The sequence below is a fragment of the Chiloscyllium plagiosum genome, unplaced genomic scaffold (assembly GCF_037043375.1).
Source record: "Chiloscyllium plagiosum isolate Xiang-an unplaced genomic scaffold, Cpla_swu_hap1 HiC_scaffold_2, whole genome shotgun sequence".
Lineage (NCBI taxonomy): Eukaryota > Metazoa > Chordata > Chondrichthyes > Orectolobiformes > Hemiscylliidae > Chiloscyllium > Chiloscyllium plagiosum.
Genome location: NW_028270140.1, coordinates 151,933,364 through 151,957,960, shown reverse-complemented (window position 1 = coordinate 151,957,960; position 24,597 = coordinate 151,933,364). Strand labels below are relative to the sequence as shown.

The window sequence follows — 24,597 nt, the reverse complement described above, 5'->3', positions numbered from 1 at the left end:
GGAAATAAGGAAATCCCCGGCAATTACAGATCAGTCAGTCTCACGTCTGTCGTCGGCAAGGTTTTAGAAAGGATTCTGAGGGATAGGATTTATGACCATCTGGAAGAGCATGGTTTGATTAAATGCAGTCAGCATGGCTTTGTGAGGGGCAGGCCATGCCTCACAAAACTTATTGAGTTCTTTGAGGATGTTACTAGAAAGGTTGATAAGGGTCGAGCAGTAAATGTGGTATATATGGACTTCAGTAAGGCATTTGATCGGGTTCCCCATGGTAGGCTCGTTCAGAAGGTCAGGAGGAATGGGATATAGGGAAATTTAGCTGTCTGGATACAGAATTGGCTGGTCGACAGAAGACAGTGAGTGGTAGTGGAAGGAAGGTATTCTGCCTGGAGGTGAGCGGTGTTCCATAGGGCTCTGTTCTTGGGCCTCTACTCTTTGTAATTTTTAACAATGACTTGGATGAGGAGATTGAAGGATGGGTTAGCAAGTTTGCAGATGTTTGGAGGTGTTGTTGACAGTATAGAGAACTCTTGTAGGCTGCAGCGTGACATTGACAGGATGCAGAGATAGGCTGAGAGGTGGCAGATGGATTTCAACCTGGATAAATGTGAAGTGATGCATTTTGGAAGGTTGAACTTGAAAGTTGAGTACAGGATTAAAGACAGGATTGAGTTTAAGAGCCGTGAGATCTTGTTGCAGCTCTATAAAACTTTGGTTAGACTGCACTTGGAATACTGTGTCCAGTTCTGGTCGCCCCATTTATAGGAAAGATTTTGGATTAGTGGTGCTGGAAGAACACAGCAATTCAGGCAGCATCCGAGGAGCAGCAAAATTGACATTTCGGGCAAAAGCCCTTCATCAGGAATAAAGGCAGAGAGCCTGAAGCGTGGAGAGATAAGCTAGAGGAGGGTGGGGGTGGGGAGAAAGTAGCATGGAGTACAATAGGTGAGTGGGGGAGGGGATGAAGGTGATAGGTCAGAGAGGAGGGTGGAGTGGATAGGTGGAAAAGAAGATAGGCAGGTAGGACAAGCTGCCTGAACTGCTGTGCTCTTCCAGCACCACTAATCCAAAATCTGGTTTCCAGCATGTGCAGTCATTGTTTTCACGTATTATAGGAAAGATGTGGATGCGTTGGAGAGGGTTCAGAGGAGGTTTACCAGGGTGCTGCCTGGAATGGAGGGCTTTTCTTACAAAGAGAGGTTGACTGAGCTTGGACTTTTTTCATTGGAAAAAAAAAGGAAGAGAGGGGACCTAATTGAGGTGTACAAGATAATAAGAGGCATAGATAGAGTTGATAGCCAGAGACTTTTTCCCAGGGCAGAAATTGATAACACGAGGCGTCATAGTTTTAATGTCAAGGTGCTTTCCTTCTGGTTAATTTCAATTTTAAAAAGTAGAAGGAGTTTTATTCTGGATCCAACCCCGAGCTGTGGCTGTCCTGGGAGTGTTTGATGGAGACGGTGTTGAAAGAGCTTTACTCTGTCTCCAACACTGTCCTGCCCCAGCTCTCAGAGTGTTTGATGCTGAAGCTGTTGATTTTGAGATTTGTGTTGGAAGCTGATGTAACATCTCCCTTTCTCAACGGTTGCTGTGGTTGGTGCCTCTGTTTTATAATAGCTTTGTCATTCTCTCAGCTCCTACTGACCGTACACAGACTTCCCATTTGTTGTTCGTATCGTGTATGATTGCCTCACATTTATTTGGCAGGAAGTCAAGTAACTTCTGTATTTTTCTGTAAAAGGACAAGAGTAAGCGAGTGAGAAGGATGAAATGGTGAAGTATTAACGATGAGGTCTCTCTATGTTTGTCTTTCTGCAGTCCTGCTGTCAGTCTCAGTACGGGGTCACAGTAAGTACTTTCTAATACTGACCTTTCAAATCCACTTTGTTCATCATGGAATTGCCTCCTCCTTGATGGTCTGTTGCTGTCTGGTATTTAGTTCCCAAACTGTTCCTCCTCAGCACGATGTGCCTTTTCCTTCACTGCGGTTTCTACATCAGGGAGAAATCATTTGTTTTATCAAAAATGAAAGCAGTGACAATTGACTATTCCGAGCGTGATGATTTATTCCTTCATGTTTTCCTTGTAGATTCATGAATCTTAGACATTTACAGCGTAGAAGGAGGCCATTTTGAGTCATCATGTCTGTATCAGTCAACAATGATCTCACTCTACTTCTCCCATTTTGCAGCTCTCCATCTAAAAGCCTTCTTAACCAACTTATTGAGGGCTTTAATGTAATTCGTGGGGTGGAGATCGCGGTGGGTGGTGGGACTCAGTTGGAGGGAATTTTGAAAATCAAAAAGGGATGCTGTTCAGAGGGTCAATGTGGATTTGTTGAGTCAAATCTCCTGTTTTCATGCTGCAGGGATTCGGAAAAATAGAAATGACAGAACAGAGGTGCAGGCTACTGAAGAGGCAAATAGTAATGCAAATGAACATTGAAGTACAAATGTTACCAGCGTTTATAACTCAACCGCCCTTTCAGGCAGTGTGTTCCAGACTCTTATTAACCTCTACATGAGGAAGAATCTGTTAAGTCTCCTCCCACTTCTATCTCCGACCTTAAATCTATCTTTCCTGTTTACTGACCACAGTATGAATGAAGAAAGGACCTTCTTGCCTGTCCTATTTGAGCACTCATAATTATCCATATTTTATTAGTTTTCCTGTCAACCAATCAAAAAAAATGAGAGAGCAGACAATGCTGGGTCGTGAAGAGGTGAATGATAATCAAAGTGTGATGGGAAGGGGTCGGAGATGTACGGACAAAGATACAAGAGGTGAGGCCACATTGGATTTGGTACGAGAGAGTCATGTATTAGGTGTAGACAACTGGGATCAAGTGAATCTCTTGAAGAGTATAAGGGCTGTAGGGGCATTCTTATGAGGGATATCAGGAGGGTAAAAAGTGGACATCAGATAACCTCAGCTGATCAGGCTGAGCATAAGTCAAAGATATTCTACAAAGTTATTAGAAGCCAGAGAGCATCCAGGGAGGGAATAGGGCCTCTTCAAGATCAATGTGGTCATCTATGTGTAGAACCAGAGGAGAGGGGGGGATATCCTAAACAAATATTTTGCATCAGTTTTTACTGTGGAGAATGAAATTGACGCAAGGGAACTCGGGCAAATAAATATTAATGTCTTGAAGGAATTCACTTTACTGAAGAGGAAGTGTTGGAGGTCTGGAAAAACAGAAAAGTGGCTTTGTGCAGGGGAAATCATGTGTCACAAACTTGACTGAGTTTTTTGAAAATGTAACCAAAAGACAAGTGAGGGCAGAGGGGGAGATATTGTTTACATGAACTTGTGTAAAGCTGTTGTCAAAGTTCCACATGGTGGACTAATTAGTGAAGTTAGGTGGCATGGGATTCAGGGAGAGAAGGCCAGTTGGATACAAAATTTGCTTGATGGTAAGAGACAGAGTGTCATGATGGGGGTTTGTTTTTCCATTGTACCATGTGACCTCATTTGAGGAACATTCTAAGATATCATCCATCTTATGTCAGTGATTAACTCCTTCATCAATGTTGCAACACCCCTTCCTCTTTGACATTCCCTCTACCCCTACATGCCTCATCTCACAGTTCAATAGCCCAGAACATTGTGCTGTCAATCCTGTCACACCCTCAACCATGTCTCTGTGATAACAACAATATCTGATCTCCACTCATTAATCTACGCCCTCAGCTTGTCTGCCTTACTCACAAGTAAATGCCATCCAGCCATGCCACACTCCCTTATGCCCTCACTTGACGATATTCACACTGCCTTCTGGATTTACTTGGATTGCCTTCTCATCGTCAGTTAGCTCAGTTGGCTGGACAGTTGGTCTGTGATGTGGAGTGATGCCAAAAGGGATGTTTAATTCCCATATTGTCTGAGGTGACCATGAAGTTCCAATCTTCTCAACCTTGCCCCTTGTCTGAGGCAGAGTGACCCTCAGGTTAAATCATTACCAGGCATAACTTCCGTGAACGAGACAGGAGTTCTCTCGCACAATGATGAGTTTACTTTTTTACTTCAGTTTACTTTCTTCCATCTTCATGTCTCTCTGTATCCACCTCCACCCCCACCCCCACAATGCTTCCACTGCATCCCCCATCCCTCTGCTATGACTGATGAATGAGCCAGGTTGCTGAAGGCTGGCTCAGTAATAGAGTAGAAAGTGATGGGCCATAGAAAACGTTCTGCAGGGAGGGCCCTGAGTCCTGCTCTTCAGATAACTCTGGGTCTCCTGGAACAATGGAGAGTTCAGAAAACTCTCAGGCACCAAACACTCTCTTCAACCAACAGCAACAACCCCCACAGTCTAACCTCAGGATGTTTACAAAAACCACCCGAAGCCCTCAGTTGTATCCAGCCTGGAGCTCATTCCACACTGTCACTAGTCTGTTCAGAAACCACAATTGTATCGTATCATACCTTTTCTCACGAAATAACAGATTCAATGCTTTACCTCACTGTTTCGTGTCTGTGATGATGTCTTATATTCTCTCTCTCTCTCTCTCCCCTCACAGCAGATTCTGTTAATGGTTGGTCAATGACAATCGCGGATGGAGTGAGGGCTGAAGAAGGAGGCTCCGCTGTCTTTCCCTGCAGCTTCACCCACCCTGACACTCACCTCACACTCACCGGCTCCATCTTATGGTACAAGGAGGAAACACAGGCTTTAATCTTTAAGTGTAGATATCCTGGTCCAGACCATTCCCAGGGTGAGCTGTGTGAGAATGTGAGACAGCGGGATGGTGGGAATCGATTCAGATTCGTGGGGAACCTCAGCAACAAAGATGCCTCAATAATGATGGAGGGACTGAGCTGGGAGGATGCTGGGTCCTATTGGTGTTGTGTGGATCTCAATATTGACAAGTTTGGATCTGGAAAAGGAACACGCTTGAAAGTGAAAGGTGAGGAACAATGTTTGGATGTGTCACTGCCCTGACAGCTCAATGGGAACAGGCTCCACCTGGTCTGGGAGCTCTTGGGTTGGCTCCTTCTACTGGGCTCTTCCAGTTGGTGTCAGGCAGGAGGCAGTGAGAAGGACAGAGACAGAGAGGCACAAAGAGAGAGAGAGAGAGAGAGAGACAGAGAGAGAAAGAGACATGACTGGGATTTAGAGACCATTCCATCACCATCTTTGAAACCTCCCAAATTCACACTCATTCATTATCACGTTCAAACTGGCTTCATTGCTCTGGGATGGGGAACAGAGAAAACATCAGTGACAATCCAAGCTCCAAGATCCCCACCAATGAAGGTCCAGCTTTATCAGCATTGGGTGAGGACAAGAGATACCTGGCACCTCCTGAACCCTCATTGGATGAGCTCATCTCAGGGTGAAGGAACCCTCAGCTCACATTGGCCGAGAACTTCACTGTTGCTATCCTCCACCTCTATTGGCTGAGGAGAAAATGGTGGGAACTGTCCTTGCCAGAGGCTAATGTCCTGGGGATTGTGGCAGTTTGTGAAATTTGAATTTGAAAATATCTAGAACTGAAAACTAGTCTAATAATGACCGTGTAACCATCACCATTAAAAAAGCATCTGGGTTAATCATGTCCATTTGGGAGGGAAATCTGCTATTCTTACCTGATCTGACCTACATTTGACTCCATACCCACAGTGATGTGGTTGACTCTTAACTGCCCCTCAGTTGTGGATAAGGAGTGAACCCAGGAGTGCAAATGAAACTATGGCTGCAAGAGCAGGTCACAGGCTAAGAATCCTATGAATTAACACACCTCCTGACTGCAAAGCCTATTGGCCAGTCAGGAGTGTGATGAAATACTTCCCACTTGCCTGGAACTGTGCAGGAAAATATATCACTGCTCTGTCATTATTACTGGGTCAAAGACCTGGAAATCCCACCCTAACATCATTGTGGGAATAAAAATAACGATAAAATACACTGCAGCAAGACAGCAACATTCCCTCCACCAGCACCTTCCAAAGTAGGGACCTTGAAGACCTCAGTGAAAAATGAAATCGGATACAGGCCATCCTGACTTGGAACTATCTTTTCATTGTCCAAGGGGATGTGGGTGTCCCATGCACAGTCAGCCTTTATTGGCCAGCCCTGGAGAAGGAATGGTGAGCTGCCTTCTTGAACTGCTGTATTCCCTCAGCTGCAGAGACATTCACGATACAGTTGGTAAAGGATTTCCAAGGCTTTGTCCCAGTGACACTGAAGGAATGATGAAATATTCCCAAATCAGGATGGTGAGTGTCTTGGAGGGAAGCTTGTAGGTGGAGATGTCCTCCTGTATCCCATGTTCATCAGTGAACAACCATCCCCACTTCTGACCTTATGGTGGAGGGAGGGTCATTGATGATGCAGCTAAAGATGGTTTGACCAAGGACACACTAACCTGAGGAACTCCTGTAGAGATGTGTTCTGGAGCTGAGATGACTGATCTCCAAGAACAACAACCAGCTTCCTCTGTGCCAGGTCTGACTGAAACCCATGGAGGTTTCCCTCCTCGGCTTCCCACTGGATTCAGTTTTGCTCAGGTTCCTTGATGCTACACTCGCTCAAATACAGCCTTGATGTTAACAACAGGCATTTTCGCCTGTACCTGTCTTTTTGTTTTTTCCGTTGTTTACCTATTATTTACTATCTGTGCTAATTAACTCTGTGATCTGCCTGTACTGCTCACAAGACAAAGGTTTTTGCCGTGCCTCGGTACATGTGACAATAAATTCGATTCAATTCAATTCAATTCAGTTTGATTCAATTCAATTCAATTCGACTCAATTCAATTTGATTCAGTCACTGACAGCTTCCAGCAGTTTAATTGGCCAAATTGAAAATATATAACATTTCACTGCAAACGAGATACCTCAGTTGTTTTGAGCATGATTTGAATCTAAACAATCAGATTAAATTATCCCTCAGAATACTAAAACTCAATCGAGTTTGAATTTATTGTTTTTGCCAACCTCAAACTAATGAGACAATCTGATGTTTGGGGTATAAAAAAAAAGCAGATATGTTGAAAGTTCGACAGAGAGTACCTGCCATTGAGAGACTGCTGTACAAAACACTCTCAATCAAAGGGTCCTTCTTCATATGAAACATCTTTGCAGTGAAAGACAGAAGTCGACACAGGAGATCTTTAGCCAAAAGAAGAAACACACTGACAATAACAGCCACTGTGTGGTTTTGTAATGAAGCTGATGTAATGTTAATACAGGTGGTTATTGGAACAGTATATTGTTATAGAGTTGGAGGCAGATAGCAAGCAGTTAAGGGAAAGTTAAAAATCACACAACACCAGGTTATAGTCCAACAGGTTTAATTGGAAGCACACTAGCTTTCGGAGTGACGCTCCTTCATCAGGTGATTGTGGAGGGCTCGATCGTAACACAGAATTTATAGCAAAAATTTGCAGTGTGATGTAACTGAAATTATACATTGAAAAATTGATTGTCTCTTAAGCTTTTCATCTATTAGAATACAGTGATAGTTTCACTTCTTTCATGTGTAAATCACAAAACCCTTTTTTTTAAAGTTGCATTCTCGGGTTAGCTGTTAACAATGGTGATAGCTAGACAATATGTTGAAGGTGTTAGCCCCCTGTGTTCTCTGTCTATGACCTGATGTTTAGATTGATTCTAATCTAAAAAGTGAGATAACAGAGTTTTACATAAATTCATGCAGTTTTTGAGCTCAGAGTTATATATGAATGTATGCAGTTTTTGAGCAAAGTGCAATGTAACTCTGCAAGTACAAATTCACCACACAAAATATATGTGTGCTTGTGGGTCTTTGTCTGTCTGTGTGTGTGTCTGTCTGGGGTGTGCGTTGTGAGGGTGAGAAAGTGTGTGTGTGTGTGAAATGAGTTAAGGGAAAGGAAGCTTAGAGTTGGAAATAGTTGTTGTTTAATGTTCACTTTGAGAGTTAAAGAATAAATTGATTTTTTTTTGTTGAAATAGTGGAATTTGGGAGTTCTCTATCACTTAGACTTTAACAGATTATGATGTGAGGTGAGCTTTTCTGGGTGTTTGGTTTAATTAGCAGAGGGGTTCACCACCATGTCGTTACATTTTGGGGGCTCATCTGCGATTTGGACGGGTTTAGACAGATCCAGTCTGAGATTTGGAAAGATTTGGGTACAAAAGATCCCAGCAGATTTAAACACTTGCCGATCAGTGTCCGAGATTTTTAAAGAAAATGTTGGTTCAGAGAATTGATATATTTTCGGTTATTTGTGGTTGGTTAAATTAAAAGTGAGAGAAATGGCTCTTGAAATTGCTGAAGACGTTGTGCGGTTTGAAAATGGTTCCAAATTTGCGAAAAAAGTTTAGAAAGACAGCAGATAGCCATCCGTTTAGAATTAGCATTGAGGTTCGAACATAGAACATAAAACATAGAACAATACAACACAGAACAGGCCCTTCGGCCCTCGATGTTGTGCCGACCTGTGAACTATTCTCAGTTCATCCCCCTGCACTATCCCATCATCATCCATGTGCTTATCGAAGGATTGTTTAAATCTCCCATAGAATTGGATCTAACCAGAGACATGGGAAAGCTGAAATTGTAAGGGAGTTAGTCAAGCACTTTGGTGTGTCAGAGAAACAGACAAGTGCAGGAGAGTTAGAAAAATGTAGTTTACAACTGAGGAAAATGGAGTTACAAGATAAAGAAAAGGAAAGAAGAGCCATGAGAGAAGAAAAGAAGAGAGAGAGAGAGACAAAGAGAGATAGAATAAATGGAGGGAAAGAGACAGAGAGAGAAAAAGAGAAGAAAGGGAGAGAGAAAGAGAGAAGAAAGAGAAAAGAAAAAGAAAGAGAGAGAGAGAGACAGTGAAAAAGAAAGAGAGAGAATGTTGTTAGCAGAGCAAAGAGAGAGCGGAGAAAGAGAACGAGAAAGGGAGAGTGAATTTGAACTTCGGAAGTTGTGAATTAGTCAGGAAAGCCAAGTTAACAGGAAGGAGATGAAGAGTGAAGGTCGTGATAATACAAATACGTCAAAGCTCTGCTACATTTTGATGAGAAAGATGTTGAAGCCTTTTTTATTTCATTTGACAATTTGGCTGGGCATAGGGAGTGGTCAGGGAACCTCTGTGTAATGCTAGTTCGGAATAAGCTGGTAGGCAGAGCTAGTGAGGTATTTGCAGTGCTGTCAGATGAGGGGTCAAGAGATTATGACGATGTCAAACATGCTATTTTGAGTGCTTATGAATTGGTACCAGAAGTGTATTGACAGTGGTTCAGAAATATAAAGAAGGAACCAAGTCAGACTTGAATTGAGTTTGAAAGAATCAATCAGTCTTTTTGACAGATGGGTACGTGCTTTAAAGATAGATAAGACCTTTGAGGCTCGAGGAGAGGTTATTCTGCTGACGAGTTTAAAAACTCACATCATTCAACTTGCACCAGATTGTGTTGCTGGTAGTATACAGACAGGAGATGTTCCATGGAGCACATGAACTACCAGTAGGAGGTCACCTCAGTGTAAGGAAGACTCAGATTAAGGTACAAAAGCAGTTGTATTGGCCTGGGATGCACAAAGATGTTGTTAACTTTTGCCGTAAGTGTCATACAAGCCAACTGGTCGGTGAGCCAAAGAAGTAAACCCAACACCTTTGTTGCCAGTTCCCACATTTGAAGAACCTTTCACGTGGGTTATGATGATTGTGTCGGTTCCCTCCCTATAACTATAATTGGGAACCAGTACTTGCTAACCATAATGGGTGTGTCTCCCAGATTTCCGGATGCAATTCCATTACGGAGCATTAAGGCAAAAAGGGTGGTAGAGGAGTTAGTAGCTTTCTTCACTTGGTATGAGCTACCCAGAGAGACTCAGTCAGATCATTGTCTAATTTTATTGCTCAGCTGTTTAAAGAAATCATGGATAGATTAGGCATACAGCACATTAAACCAAGTGCATATCATCCTGAAACTCAGGGAGCTTTGGAAAGGTGGCATCAGACCCTGAAGACCATGTTAAGAGTGTGCTGTCAGGATTACCTGAATGATTGGGATGAAGGTATCCCATTCATATTGTTTGCCATTAGAGATGGCTCAAATGAATCGACTCAGTTCATTCCCTTTGAGTTAATATTCGACATGAAGTGAGAGGTACTTTGAAATTACTTAAAGAGAAATTGAGAGGACTGAAGTCGGAGGTCACACACTTGGATTATGTATCGGACGTGAGAGAGAGATTAAATCAGGCCGGTGAGTTAGCTAAACAGCACTGAAAGAGGGTGCAGTGAAGATTGAAGCAGGTGGCAGATAAAAACTCCGAAATTCTGACATTTTCCTGTGGGGATGACGTGTTAGTATTGTTACCAATGACAGGATATCCTTTCAAAGTCAGGTTCTGTGGTCCCTGACAAATTGAGAAAAACGTTGAGTCAGGTAAATTATCTGGGAAAGACGCTGGACAGGAAAAAACTATATTGGGTATGTCATGTGAATATGTTGAAACATTATTATAATAGAGAGGGGGAACTGGAGGAACAGTGTTAGTTACTGCCCCACAGAGTGAAGAATCAAATCTCATGTTGTGCAGTTTGATTGCTTTAAAATACATTAAACAATGAAGACGTCCTTGAGGAGTGGGATAGGTTAGTGAACAATCTGTCCCAGGAACAAAGAACCAGTTGAAAGGATTGTTGCAGCAGTACAAGGACCTATGCAGGAATAGATAGAGAGGCCTGATCCTCTTGTGCATGAGGTAGAAGTAGGGAATGCTGTTCCAATAAAACAACACACCAACAGGCTTAATCCTTTCAACGCCACACAGGTCCAGAAGGAAGTGGATGCAATGCTCAATGAAGCTATCATCGAACTCAGTCAAAGCAAGTGGAGTTCGATGATCGTGTTAGTTGCCAAACCGAATGGGATTCAACTATTTTGCGTGGGCCATTGTAAGGTTAAGGCCATTACAAAATCAAACTCAGATCAATACTAAAATTGGAGGATTGTATAGAGAAAGTTGGACAAGCGCCTTACATCTCAAAGTTGGACTTACTGTTTAGGTATTGTCATCCTTTTATCAGAGAAAGTGAAATAAATTTCTGCGTTTGTCATCCCAAATGGGTTATGTCAATTCAAAGTGTTGCCCTTTTGAATAAAGAACACACCAGCCACATTTAAAAGGCTCGTGAACAGAGGTGTGGCTGTGTTAACAAACTGTGCAGTATATCTGGATGATGCAGTGATCTTTAGTAAGTCATGGAAAGATCACATGGTACAGTTGGCACACAGCTCTTTGAACGATTAAGAGAAGCAAAATGGTAATAAAATTAAAGAAAACACAATTTGCGAAGGCAGAGGAGACATTATTGGGACATAACATCGGTCATGAAATGTTGACCCTCAGGAATGCAAAGACAAAGACCATCGAGGAATTTCCACAAACAACCTCAAAGAAAGAAGTGCTTTGATTTTGGGGACTAAGTGGATTCTACTGGGAGTTTGTTCCAAATGTCAGCAGGGTAGTGACTTCACACACGGATTTCCTGAAGAAGACCACAACATTTCGGTGGATGGAACAATGCCAGGAGGCACTTGACAATGTAAGAGTTGTATTAACCACGGCACCAGTTTTAGCTGCACCAAATGTTGCAATCAAAGTTGCAATCGATGCTCATGATATTGGACTTGAGGCTGTACTGCTACAGGAAGATGATGATGGAATTGAATAGCCAGTCGGTTACTTTTCAAAGAAACCCAATACCCACCAGAGAAAAATATTCTCCCATCGAAAAGGAATTGTTAAGTTTGGTACTGGCCATACAACATTATCGCAAATTTAACGGATAAATTTTAAATAAGGTTGAACAGATAACAATGTTATACATATGTGTGTGGAAATTAATATGAACTTAAATTAATATCCTATGTATTTCATTGTCATGGAGTTAAGAATTAGGCAAAACATTGAGACATCTTTTCATTATGATGGTTCATTTTTTTCTTCGGGGTTTGTTATGAAGTTGAAGATGCGTACTGTACCTTTAAGCGAGAGTGAAAGGTGTTCTACACTGAGAACATGCAGGCACCTGTCATGTGACTAACGAGCAGTCTCAGAGTGTACTGGAAAATTGAAAATATGTAACATTTAGCTGTAAACTAGATACCTCAGTTGCTTTGACTATAATTTGAATCTAACCAATCAGTGTAAACTTTGCCCCAGGATACTAAAACCCAATCACGTTTGAATTTATTGTTTTTGCCAACTTCAAAACAATGAAACCACCTGATGTTTGGGGTATAAAAAAAGCAGACATTTTGAAAGTTAGACATAAAGTAACTGCATTGAGAAGCTGTCATTCAAAACATTCTGTACCAAAGGTACCTTTCTCATATGAAACATCTTTGCAGTGAAAGACAGAAGACAACTCAGGGAGATAATGAGCTGAAAGAAGAAACACATCAATAATAACAGCCACTGTGTGGTTTTGTAATGAAGCTGATGTAACTTTAATATGGGTAGTTCTTGGAACAGTAGATTGTTATAGAGTTGGAGGCAGAGAACAAGCAGTTTAGGGAAAGGAGGCTTAAAGTTGGAAATAGTTGTTGTTTAATATTCACTTTGAGAGTTAAAGAATAATTTGATTTTTAATATAAAAGTGAATTTTGGGAGTTCTCTATTCCTCATACATTAACAGATGGCGATGCGAGGTGAGCTTTTCTGGGTGGTTGGTTTAATTAGCAGAAGGCTTCACCGCCGTCTCGTAACAGCAGCTTCACCTGGGCAATCAGGATGGACAATACATGCACATAATCCGGGCCAGTGACACCCATGATGGAATAAAACAAAAGTAGAAATAAATGAAACAAAGAACATCCTGAGGAAAAAGCAAAAACAAAGCTGCAGATGCTGCAAATCAGAAACAAAAATGGAAATTATCAGAAAAGCTCAGCAGGTCTGGCAGCACCTGTGGAGAGAAATCAGAGTTAACGTTTCAGGCAGAGTGACCCTTCCTCAAGATGCTGAGGAGTTTGACAAGACAGATTCTGAGAGGATATTTGCTCTTGTGAACAAAAGTCAAACAGGGGAACAATTGCAAAATAACGGATTTTCTATGTAAATTGAGATGAGGAAACATTTAACCTCTCAGCTCCTCTTTTAAGTTCATGAAGCAAAGAGCCACATGGCTGATTATCCCCCTCCTCCTGCACCCAAATATCTTACTTAATGTAGAAAAGTTTAATCTGGACTCTGAGTTTAAATTAACCTGTGCTCATTTCAAAGGTCACAACTTGGAGCTGGTGAATGGTTACATTAGGAATGACACCAGGGGGTTCTCCTTCACACAGAGTGTGGTCAATACTTTGAATGTGTTTGAGCAACAGAGTGAGGGGGAAGGCTGTAAAATCCTTGACCTCGTCTAAAGAAAATTAACTTTGAGCAATGGGTGGAGGGTTCTGCATGAATGAATTCAGGAGGGTTCAATGGATCCGATCTGTAAGTACCTTCAGCAGTCACACGGCATCAGGTTATAGTCCAACAGGTTTATTTGAAATAACAAGGTTCAGAGCACTGCTCCTGCATCAGGTGAAGTCCTGGTGTAGTGTGACTTCTGACTTTGTCCACCTCAGTGCAACACTGGCAACTCCACATCATGTAAATATCTTGTAACCAAGGTTTGGAGATGCCGGTGTTGGACTGGGACGTACAAAGTTAAAACTCACACAACGCCAGGTTATAGTCCAACAGGTTTATTTGGAAGCACTAGCTTTTGGAGCGCTGCTCCTTCATCAGGTGGTTGTGAAGCGTAAGATTGTAAGACACAGAATTTATAGCAAAGGTTTATAGTGTGATGTAACTGAAATTATATATTGCAAAAGATCTAGATTGTTTGTTAAGTCTCTCATCCGTTAGAATGACCATGTTGACTTCAATTCTTTTATATGTAAATCACAAAACTTTTTTTTAAAAGCTCCATTCTCAAGTGAACTTTAACAATTGGTATCTGTCAGCCCAGATAATGTCTGTCAGCCCAGATAATGTATTGAAGGTGTGAGCTTCCCTGGGTGATACCCTCTGTGCCACAACGTTTAGACTGATTCTAATCTAAAAAAATGAATTTATAGAATCTTACATGGATTGTTGAGCAAAGTAAAATGTTATTCTGCAAGTACAAATTCATCCCCACAAACTTATATGTGCATGTGTGTGTGTGTGTGTTTGTTGGGAAGGTGGCTGTGAGTGTCTGTGAAAGAATGTGCACATGTGTGTGAGTATGAGTATAAAGGGGTATAAGTGTGGGGTTGGGGAAGCGGGGGAGGGGGGTGGTTGTGAATGTCTGTGAGGAGTATGTGCCTGTGTGTGAGTGTAAGGACAAAGTCTGTGAGAAGGTGCATGTGTGAGTGTGGCAGTGTATGTGTGAGCGTATGAGAGAGCGTCTGCATCAGTGTGTGCGTCCGTAGGAGTGTGTGTGTGTGTTTGTGTAGGAGTGTGTGTGTGCACGCGCGCGTGTGTGTGTGGGTGTGTTGGAATGTCTGTGTGTGCGTGCGTCCGTAGGAGTGTCTGTGTGTGTACGTGTGTAGGAGTGTGAGTGTAGGAGTGTGTGTATATGTGTGTGTATATGTGTGTGTGTAGGAGTGTGTGTATATGTGTGTGTGTAGGAGTGTGTGTGTGTGTGTGTGTGTGTAGGAGTGTGTGTGTGTATGTGCATCGGAGTGTGTGTGTGTCTGTGTGTGTAGGAGTGTGTGTGTACGTGTGTGTAGGAGTGTCTGTGTGTGTGTGCGTGTGTGTAGGAGTGTGTGTATGTGTAGGAGTGTCTGTGTGTGTGTGTATGTGTGTAGGAGTGTGTGTGTGTATGTGTGTCGGAGTGTGTGTGTGTGTGTCTGTGTGTGTAGGAGTGTGTGTGTGTCTGTGTGTGTGTAGGAGTGTCTGTGTGTGTTTGTGTGTATAGCGTGATGGGGTCACCTGTAGTGTGAAATGAATCCAAGATCTCGGTTGAGGCCATCCCCATGGGTACCAAACTGGGCCAAGAGCCTCTGCTCAGCCACTTTTTGTTGCTGCCTGTCCCGAAGTCCGCCTTGGAGGATGGTCACCTGAAAGTCCAAGGTTGAATGTCCCAGACTGCTGTATGTGGCAGGTACTCATGCAACTCAGCCAACGTTGTCTATCCCATCCACTGCAGGCAAGGATGCCCGAGGCATGCTACATTGGTGAGACCAAGCAGAAGCTACGGCAACGAATGGATGGGCACCATACAACAATCAACAGACAAGAGTGCTCCCCCGCCCCGAGTCAGAGAACACTTCAGCGGTCCTGCACACACATATGCAGAGACATGCATGCACACAGACACTCCCCCCCCCGACACACACACACATACGGGCGCAGATGCTCTTTCATACGCTCACAAATACACTCACACATGCACCCTCTTACAGACTTATACCCCTTTATACTCATACTCACACACATGCGCACATTCTTTCACAGACACTCACAGCCACCCCCTCAACAAACACACACACACACAATCACACACACACATGCACACATACACCTATACTTTTGTGGGGTGAATTTGTACTTTCAGAGTTTCATCATACTTTGCTCAAAAATCCATGTAAGTTTCTATAAAGTCATTTTTTAGATTAGAATCAGTCTAAACATTGTGGCACAGACAGTATCACACAGGGGAGCTCACACCTTCAATACATTATCTGGGCTGACAGACACCAATTGTTAAAGTTCACTTGAGAACGTAACTTTTAAAAGAAAATTGTGATTTACATATAAAAGAACTGAAACCAACATGGTCACTCTAACGGACGAGAGACTGAACAAACTATCCTGGTCTTCTTCAATATATAATTTCAGTTACATCACACTATAAACATTTGCCATAAATTCTGTGTCTTACAATCTTATACTCCACAATCACCTGATGAAGGAGCAGCGCTCCGAAAGCTAGTGCTTCAAAATAAATCTGTTGGACTATAACCTGGTGATGTCTGATTTTTAATCTTGTAATCAAGGTTTTCAAATTGAGTGGCGAGGAGACATTTTGATCAGGGTGTCTCTTCCTGGGGAATGTCGAGGACAGACCTGTTAGAGATATGAGTGGAGTCTTTAATTGTTCATTTTATTGTGAAGTTGAAAGGAATATAACATATTGAAATAAGACCTTCTGCACACTGACCTCATCCATTCTGATGTTTGTCCTTTCCTTTGATGCTCAAGGAGATGTCTCAGTGGTGAGTGGAACAGAGGGAGATTCAGTTACTTTACCCTGTATCTTCGAGACCAGATCCTACCCTCCCCTGACCACTGTTACCTGGATGAGGAAGGAGCCCTACCAACACATCGTTACATTTACAGCCCAATCACAGGGAACTTGGACAACTGGACACGGTGGAAGTCGGTACGAGCTCATCAGGAACCCAGAGGAGGGAAACGCTTCAACCAGGATAAACCAGCTGAGTGTGAGGGACAATCACACTTACCTGTGTCTGGTGGAATACAGATCAAGATTCAATCTTTTGTATCGGATCCAGAAAGAGACTCGGTTGCAGGTACATGGTAAGAAACCGTTCACACATTCTTCAGCCTGTAGAAGGTGCACAATGAGAGTGGTACAGATTCTGTGAATGTTTTGTGATTTGATTTTCTGCTGAAAGGACATGGAACTAAAACATTAACCCTGTTTCTCTCCATCGGTATTGTCTGCCCTGCTGAGTGTTTGCAGCATTTTGATGTTTATTTAAAATGTCCAGCATCTGTAGTATTTTAGCTTTTGGTTTCAAATTTAATTTTTTTCAATATTTAATGTACTATGATGTGCTGAAATTTTTAGGCGCATTTTGATGTCAGTATTGAAAGACATTGACACACTCAGAATATCTAGGTCAATCTCTAAACAACCCAAAGTTACACTGACATTATGATCATCTCCTTGAACAGGAAGGTGCTACAGACTAATGTGTCCCTCTTGGTTCCAACCTTCATCGGAAATAGTTCCATCAATGCAAGTATATTCCCCCAGTGTCCATCTGACTGTGTGAGGCATCACAGCTACGTGGGACCTATCCTAGCCCTGCATTCACCCTTGGGCTATAACAGGAGTTGGTGGTGTACTGTTACTGTTACTGTCACTGGGTGACTAATCCAGACACCCAATCCTGGGGCCATGGGTTCAAATCCCACCACAGCAGCAGGTGAATTTTTTTTAAAATCTGCAATTTAAAAAAAAGCTAACCTAATGGCTGCATGTGACCATTGTTGAGATTTGGAAAAGCTGATCTGATTCAATCGTACACTTTAGGGAATCTGGGGTTTGGTTTAGTTAGCTGGACGGTTGGTTTGCAAAGCAGTGTGATGCCAACAGTGTGGGTTCAATCCCCACATTGGCTCAAGTGACCATGAAGCACCCTCTTTCTCAACTCTCCCCTCACTGAAGTGTGGTGGCCCTCAGGTTAAACCACCACCAGTTGTCTCTGTCTCTCTCAAGAGAAAGCAGCCCATGGTCTGGTAATAATATGGCAACTTGATTTAGAGAATGAAATCTGCCATTCACACTCAGTGTCATGTGTTGCCATATGCACAATCTTGAGCCGTCTCTCTCCATCAGCACCACCTCACACAGGCTCAGGGCTGCTCATAATCCACCAACTCTGCACAGTCCACTTCTAACTCTGTATTGGGAAAACAAAACACAGACTGGGTGATTACTTTGCAGAACAGAAATGTTCTGCCCACAAAAATGATTCTCAGCATCCAGTTGCCTGCCATTTCCACATCCCACTTTTTGGGGACCCAGTGACCTTCTGGACTCAATATTGAGGTGAATTATTTTAGGGCCTCAGCACCTTCTCCTACCTCCTTCCCCCAACCCCCACACACCAGGCCTTGTCATCACATGGGCTACTACCAAAACAATCCATTGTCAGTGACAAATGGTCCCCAATTGCTTTTCTCTCTGTCTGGGGTCTGTTTTCACTGAGAGTTTACTCCTGCCTCCTCACCCCCCTCCCCATTATCAGCATCTATACTAACCTTTTCCAAGCTATAATCAGTTCAACGAGTCCATGCTGACCATAATCCCAAACTAAAGTAGTCCCACCTGCCTGCGCTTGGCCCATATCTCTCCAAACATTTCTTTCTCATGAAATTATCTAAATGCCTTTTACACGTTGTAACTGTCCCCACATCCACCATTTCCTCTGGAAGTTCATTCCACATAAACCACTCTCTGTGTAAAATAAAAACTGCCCCTTAGAGGCATAGAGTCATAAAGAAGGAAACAGACCCTTCGGTCCAACCCGTCCATGCCGACCAGAAATCCCAACCCAATCTCATTCCACCTGCCAGCACCCGGCCCATATCCCTCCAAACCCTTCCTATTCGTATAACCATCCAAATGCCTTTTAAATGTTGCAATTGTACCAGCCTCCACCACTTCCTCCGGCAGCTCATTCCATAAACATACCACCCTCTGCATGAAAATGTTGCCCCTTAGGTCTGTTTTATATCTTTCCCCTCTCACTCTAAACCTATGCCCTCTCGTTCTGGACTCCCTGACCCCAGGGAAAAGATTTTGCCTATTTATCCTATCCATGCTCCTCGTAATTTTGTAAACCTTAAAAAGGTCACCCCTCAGCCGCCTTCCTTATGTCTTTTTGAAATCTTTCTCCTCTCACCTTAAAAATATGCCCCAGTCTTGAAATCGCCCACCTGAGCAAAAAGACACCTGCCATTCACCTTATCTATATTCCTCATGCTTTTTATCGATCTTGATAAGATCACCTCACAACCTTGTACGCTCCAGTGAGAAATGTCCTAGTCGCTCCCGACTCTTCCGATAACTCAAGGCCTGCTTTATTTGCAACATCCTGATAAATCTCTTCTCCAGCTAAATGATATCCTTGCAATAACAGGGTAACCAGAACTGGACACAATAGAGGCCTCACCAGCATCCTGTCCAACCTGAACAAAACATCCCAACTCCGATTATCAAAGGTCTGAGCAATGAAGGCAAGTGTGCTGAACCACCGTATATATAGATGATGCTAATTTGGAAGAATTCTGTACCTGAATCCCTAGGTCTCTGTTCTACAGCACAACCTAAGGCCCTACTTTTAATTGTGTAAGTCTTCCCTTTGATTGTTTTCCCAAAGTGCAATACCTCACACTTATCTTAAACTCCATTTGTCACTCTTCAGCCCATTGACCCATTTGATTAAGATCTTTTTGTATTCTAAGATAACTTTCTTCACTGTTCAATATTCTATCAATTTTGGTATCAACCACAAACTTGCAAAACATGCTTTTTGTCATCTCATCAAAATTGTTGATATAAATGACTGACAAAAGTGGGCCCAGCCCTGATCCCCGTGGAACCCTGCTGGTCACAGGCCTCCAGAACAAAACCCTCCCTCCACCGTCACTCTCTGTCTTCTGCCTTTCAGCCAATTGTGCATCCACTTGCCAAGCTCACCCTGAATCCCATGGGATCTCACTTCACTAATTAGTCTACCATGCGGAACATTGTCAAAGGATTTACCAAAGTCTAAGTAAACAATGTTAACCCCTCTGCCCTCATCAATTTCCTTGTTTATCTCTTCAAAAAACTCAATCAAGTTTGTGAGACACGATATCCCTCGCACAAAACCATGCTGACTATCCCGAATCATTCCTTGCCTCTCCAAATGCATATAAATCCAAAATTTCAGAACAACTTCCTCACCACCGAAGTCAGACTCACAGGTCTGAAGTTCCCAGGCTTCTCCTGACATTCCTTCTTGAACATTAGCCACTCTCCAGTCATTCAGCACCTGACTGTTATTTATGGATGATACAAATGTTCCTGCAGGGGGCCCAGCAATTTCCTCTTAACTTCTGACAAAGTCCTGGGATTGAGTAGATCACGTCTCAGAGATTCATATTTTCGAAGATCTCTAACAATTCCTCTTCTGTAATGCAAGCTGTTTTCAAAATGTCAATATTTATTTCTCAGAGTTCTCTCGCCTCCACTTCTTTCTCCACATCAAAAACTGACACAAAATATTCATTGGTATCTCTCCCATCTCCTGAGGAGTGGCATGATGGCTCAGTGGTTAGCACTGGCACCAGGGACCTGAGTTCATTCTGATGTTTGTCCTTGCCTCAGCTGCTCAGGGAAATGCCTCAGTGGTGACTGGGACTGAGGGAGATTCAGTTACTTTACCCTGTATCTTCAGGAGCTGGGACTCCCACACTCTGACCACTGTTACCTGGATGAGGAAGGAGCCCTATCAACACGTCATTACATTTAGAGCCCAATCACAGGGAACTTGGACAACTATACACGGTGGAAATTGGTACGAGCTCAGAGGAGGGAAACGCCTCGACCGGGATAAACCAGCTGAGAGTGAGGGACAATCACACTTACCTGTGTCTGGTGGAATACAGGTCAGAACCTGATTCTCAGTATCTGATCCCGAAGGAAACCCAGCTACTGGTACACATGTAAGAAATCATTCTGCAAAAAAGGCAACAACTGATGGTATTATTACTGCACTGTTAATCCAGAGACCCAGGAAATGTTCTGGGGACCAGGGTTCAAATCCCACCTTGGCAGATGGTACAATGTGAAATCAAATAAATTGTCAAAGTAAGAATCTAAAGATGGCTGTGTGACCACTGTTGATTGTTGTAAATCCCCATCTGGATCATTGATGTCCTTTAGGGAAGGAAACTGCCATTCTAACCTGGCCTGGCCTACATGTGACTCCATACCCACAGTAATGTGGCTGGTTCTTAACTATGAGACATGGGCAATAAAGGCTGACTGAGCCAGTCACACCCTCATAACTTAATGACCATGATTAAGGCTTTAGTCTATAAAGGGTCGATAGTTTGGGTGGAACAGATTGTGTGAACTTTTTACAATTTGATTTTCTCGTGAAAGGTCATTGAATTAAAATGTGAAATTGTTTCTCTCCACAGGTATTAGCTGGCCTGCTGACTATTTGATTTTTATTTCAAATTCCCAGCATCTGCAATATTTTGCTTTTGTGTTTGAAATTTGATTTTTTAAATGTTTAGTGTAATTTGATGTGCTGATTCTTTTCGGTTCATTCTGATGTCAGTATTGAAAGACGTTGACACACTGAGAACATTCAGTTCAATCTCCAAATGCACAAAGTTATACTGACACTGAGATCATCTCCACGAGCAGGAAGGTGCAACAGCCTAATGTGTCTCTCTTGGTTGCAATGAAAGTGTTCACACCTTCATCAGGAATAGTTCCATCAATGCTAGTATGTTCCCCCAATGTCCATCTGACTGTGTGAGGAAACACAACAATGTGGAACCAATCCTCATCCTGCATTCACACATGGGTTATAAAGGAAGGTGGTGGTTTTCTGCTACTGTCACTGGGTGACCAATCCAGACACCCAGATCATGGGTTCAAATCCCACCACAGCACATCTCAGGCCTGGTAATGACATGAGCTGCTTTCACCTATTTCCTGGTCCCCATTATCACATTGTTTTTCTCCCTGGAGGGCCATTCAGTGTCCCTTTGTCTATGTGACTGTCTTTCTCACCTTCTGGGCTCAGTCACCACTCAGCCTCTCACTCATTTCCCCCCACTTCCACCCCGGTCCCACAATCCCCTGTCAACAGTTTACATACCACCTTTCCTTAGCAGCTGTCAGTTCTGATAATGGATCACTGGACTCAAAACTTTCATTCTGAGTTCTGTCCACAGATGGCTGCCAAACCTGCAGAGTTTCTCCAGCAATATTTGTTATTGATTCCTTCATGACAACATCTGGTGTGCCGGAATCCCGAGGTCAGTCACTATTACCAATTCTTCTCTCCCTCAGTCCGGGGGAGCTGGAGCTAAATCTGTCCTTCCCATTATCCAGCTGAGACCGGGCAAGTCAGCACTGGATCCAACAACTGCCCTGTGGAACGATGTAAAATATCCATCTAAACTTCTATTCTGTGTCACAGAATTAAGCAGCTGCCTCCTTCAAGAATTGTCCTGATCTGGAAAGCACTGCCTGACAGGACGATGGAAACAGATTCAACAGAGGCATCTTTCAGAAACAAGAGATAAGTATTCGGAAAGGAGCACGTTACAGGGTTATAGGGAAGGACAGGGGGAGGGGGATGAACTGGATTGCTCTGTCAAAGAATGCCCAATGTGTACATTTAATCTCACACTCTATAACCTTGCTACAGTGTTCACTGCAGCAACATTGCGATATTATTAACCAATATTGTTCTTGCTGTTTTACAATGAAGACTCAGCCTGCTCAGTATGTCTCAGTATATTCGCTGGTCATTCCACTGCTCATCCTCCTCCTCCTCATCATCATCATTGTCATCATCTTCATCACCTTCAGGAAGAAAGGAGGTGGGTTCTGTAGAGAATGAGGTTAATAAAACAAGATGGTTCTGTTTTTGAAACAGCAATAAACAATGACCCTGGATTAATTTTCCCTCACCGACTCTCTCCTCTTCAGTACATTCTCTGAAAACGCTGGCTTTGTCTTTGGTGGGTGGTGGAGGGTGGGTGAAGGTGGCCTGTTCAATAGCATCACCCACTGTCTGATGTCTGACTCATGGGTGATTGAAGATTGAGGCTGTTTCACAACCAAGGCCATTCCAATCCATTCTATTAAACTCTGATGGATTAATCCCCATTCTTCTCCCCATTACTGTCAACTCTCAATGCACCAAAATGTCTTCTCATTCACTTCCATTTGACACAATCCCAACAGACCACACCTTTTCCATTCATTCCCACTCAGTACAGGATCTCGATAGAACATAACGGAAGCTGCAATTTGAAACAATTCCTTTTTTTATTGTTAAAATTGATTTGCTGCAAAAAGACAACATGGTGCCTCAGATAGTCTGAGTAACAGACATCTCGGGGTGGAATGGTAACATGGGCTTCTGTTCAGGCCTGTGCAGTGGGGGTAATGTTCAGGCACTGATCTGTTTTGGGGCTGACCTCGTGACCTACCTTTGCACCGGTTGATCAAATTAAAAACACAGTCTCTTTTTGAATACAGGAGTTACATTCGCTATTGTTGAAGGCAGTGGGACCAGCTCAGAACGTTGGGAATTGTGGGAAATGTAAAGCAATTATTCAACTTTCCCAGCAGCTCCTCTTTAATGACCCTGGGATGAAGTCCATCAGGGACTCAGGGAACTGTCAGTCCACAGCATCAATGATTTACTCAGGACCACATCTCTGGTGTTTGGAATTTTCTTGGGTTCCTCCTTCCTTTTCATTTCCGGATTTATAATGTTCTGGAATGTTTTTTGTATCCCTTATCCTGAAGACTAATGCAAAATACCTGTTTAATTCATCTGACATTTCCATGACTAATCTTACAAACTCCTGTTGTTTTTAAACCATCTAAATGTAACGTTGCCATATTCCCAGAGGACCACAGTGGTGTTCTCTGATCAGAGAGAGAGAGAGAGAGACAGATGACTGGTGGTGTGCTTAACCTGATAATCATCTTATCTCAAGTAAGAGGTGAAGTTGAAAAAGTGGGACCTTTGCGGTAAGCTCAGCTAATGTGGTAATTGAATCCATGCTTTACATTACAAGTCAGCTGTCTAGCTAACTTCCCTACAAAATGTCTCGAGAAACTCTAACTATCCACTCTTACATGACTGACTAACTTTCTCTGTACAGTAATTTTTCCCTCCTTATTAACTTTGTTGCCTTTGATTGATGATTTTTATATCCTGTCCAATCGTCTCACTTGTTCCTTTATTTTATGTAAATATTTGTGTTTTCTTTCAGTTTGACAATGTCATTAATTTTTTTTACAGTTAACTATTACTCCTCGTGAGATATCTGTAACTGTATCTCTTCACCATTCCCTTCACATAATTTATAAGTGAACTTTAGCTCATTGACCGCTTATGATCAAAATTAAATCCTCCAGTGCGTTAGAAACAGGGACCCTGGGGTTAGTCTTGCCCAAGTAGTCTTTCTGGGTATAAAACAAGATGTATTTTTGAGTACTGTACTGGGGATGAGTGCTGGGGTTGATACAGAGCTTTTATTATTTTTGATTTATAAAGCAGTATTTTGGCATTAATATGATATAGTTTGACTCTATTTTTAAACTGTTTTGAACTTATGTCTGAAGGAGACACATGTTTTCTCTTAAATTTTTTTGGGAATGAGCTTCTGCTATAGTATGACGCAAACTCTGCAGCATTGTGCGCCTATCTTTCAGAGAGAGACCATTTCATCAACCACAAAAAACAACTCAAAATATGCTCGAGCAAACCTGTTTCAGTCTGGGACCTGACTTGTCCAGTAATAACATCAACTGGGATCAGAACAATATTAATACCTTTCTCTCTTGTTCCTGCTCTTTGACTGAACACATCTTCCTGCATCTGATCCCTTGTTCCCACTGATTATTGTAAAACACTCTCATCTGACTTGGTCAACTTACCACCTCCCCTCATCCTATCTTCTGCATTTAAGCCAATATTTTCCGAGATACCGTCAGTTCTGGGGAAGGGTCACTGGACCTGAAACATTAACTCTGATTTCTCTTCAGAGATGCTGCCAGACCTGCTGAGCTTTTCCAGCAACTTCTGTTTTGCTGTTGGTCCATTATTGATATTGGACTGGGCTAA

General features: G+C 42.6%; 1 long non-coding RNA gene across 1 annotated transcript; it reads left to right on the top strand.

The window, feature by feature from the left end:
• The first annotated feature begins 4,529 nt into the window (after positions 1–4,529).
• Positions 4,530–22,052, top strand: LOC148152014 (uncharacterized). The gene is made up of 3 exons (XR_015751512.1): positions 4,530–4,910; positions 16,169–16,507; positions 21,928–22,052. It is a non-coding gene; the product is annotated as an uncharacterized LOC148152014 (long non-coding RNA).
• The last annotated feature ends 2,545 nt before the right edge of the window (positions 22,053–24,597 follow it).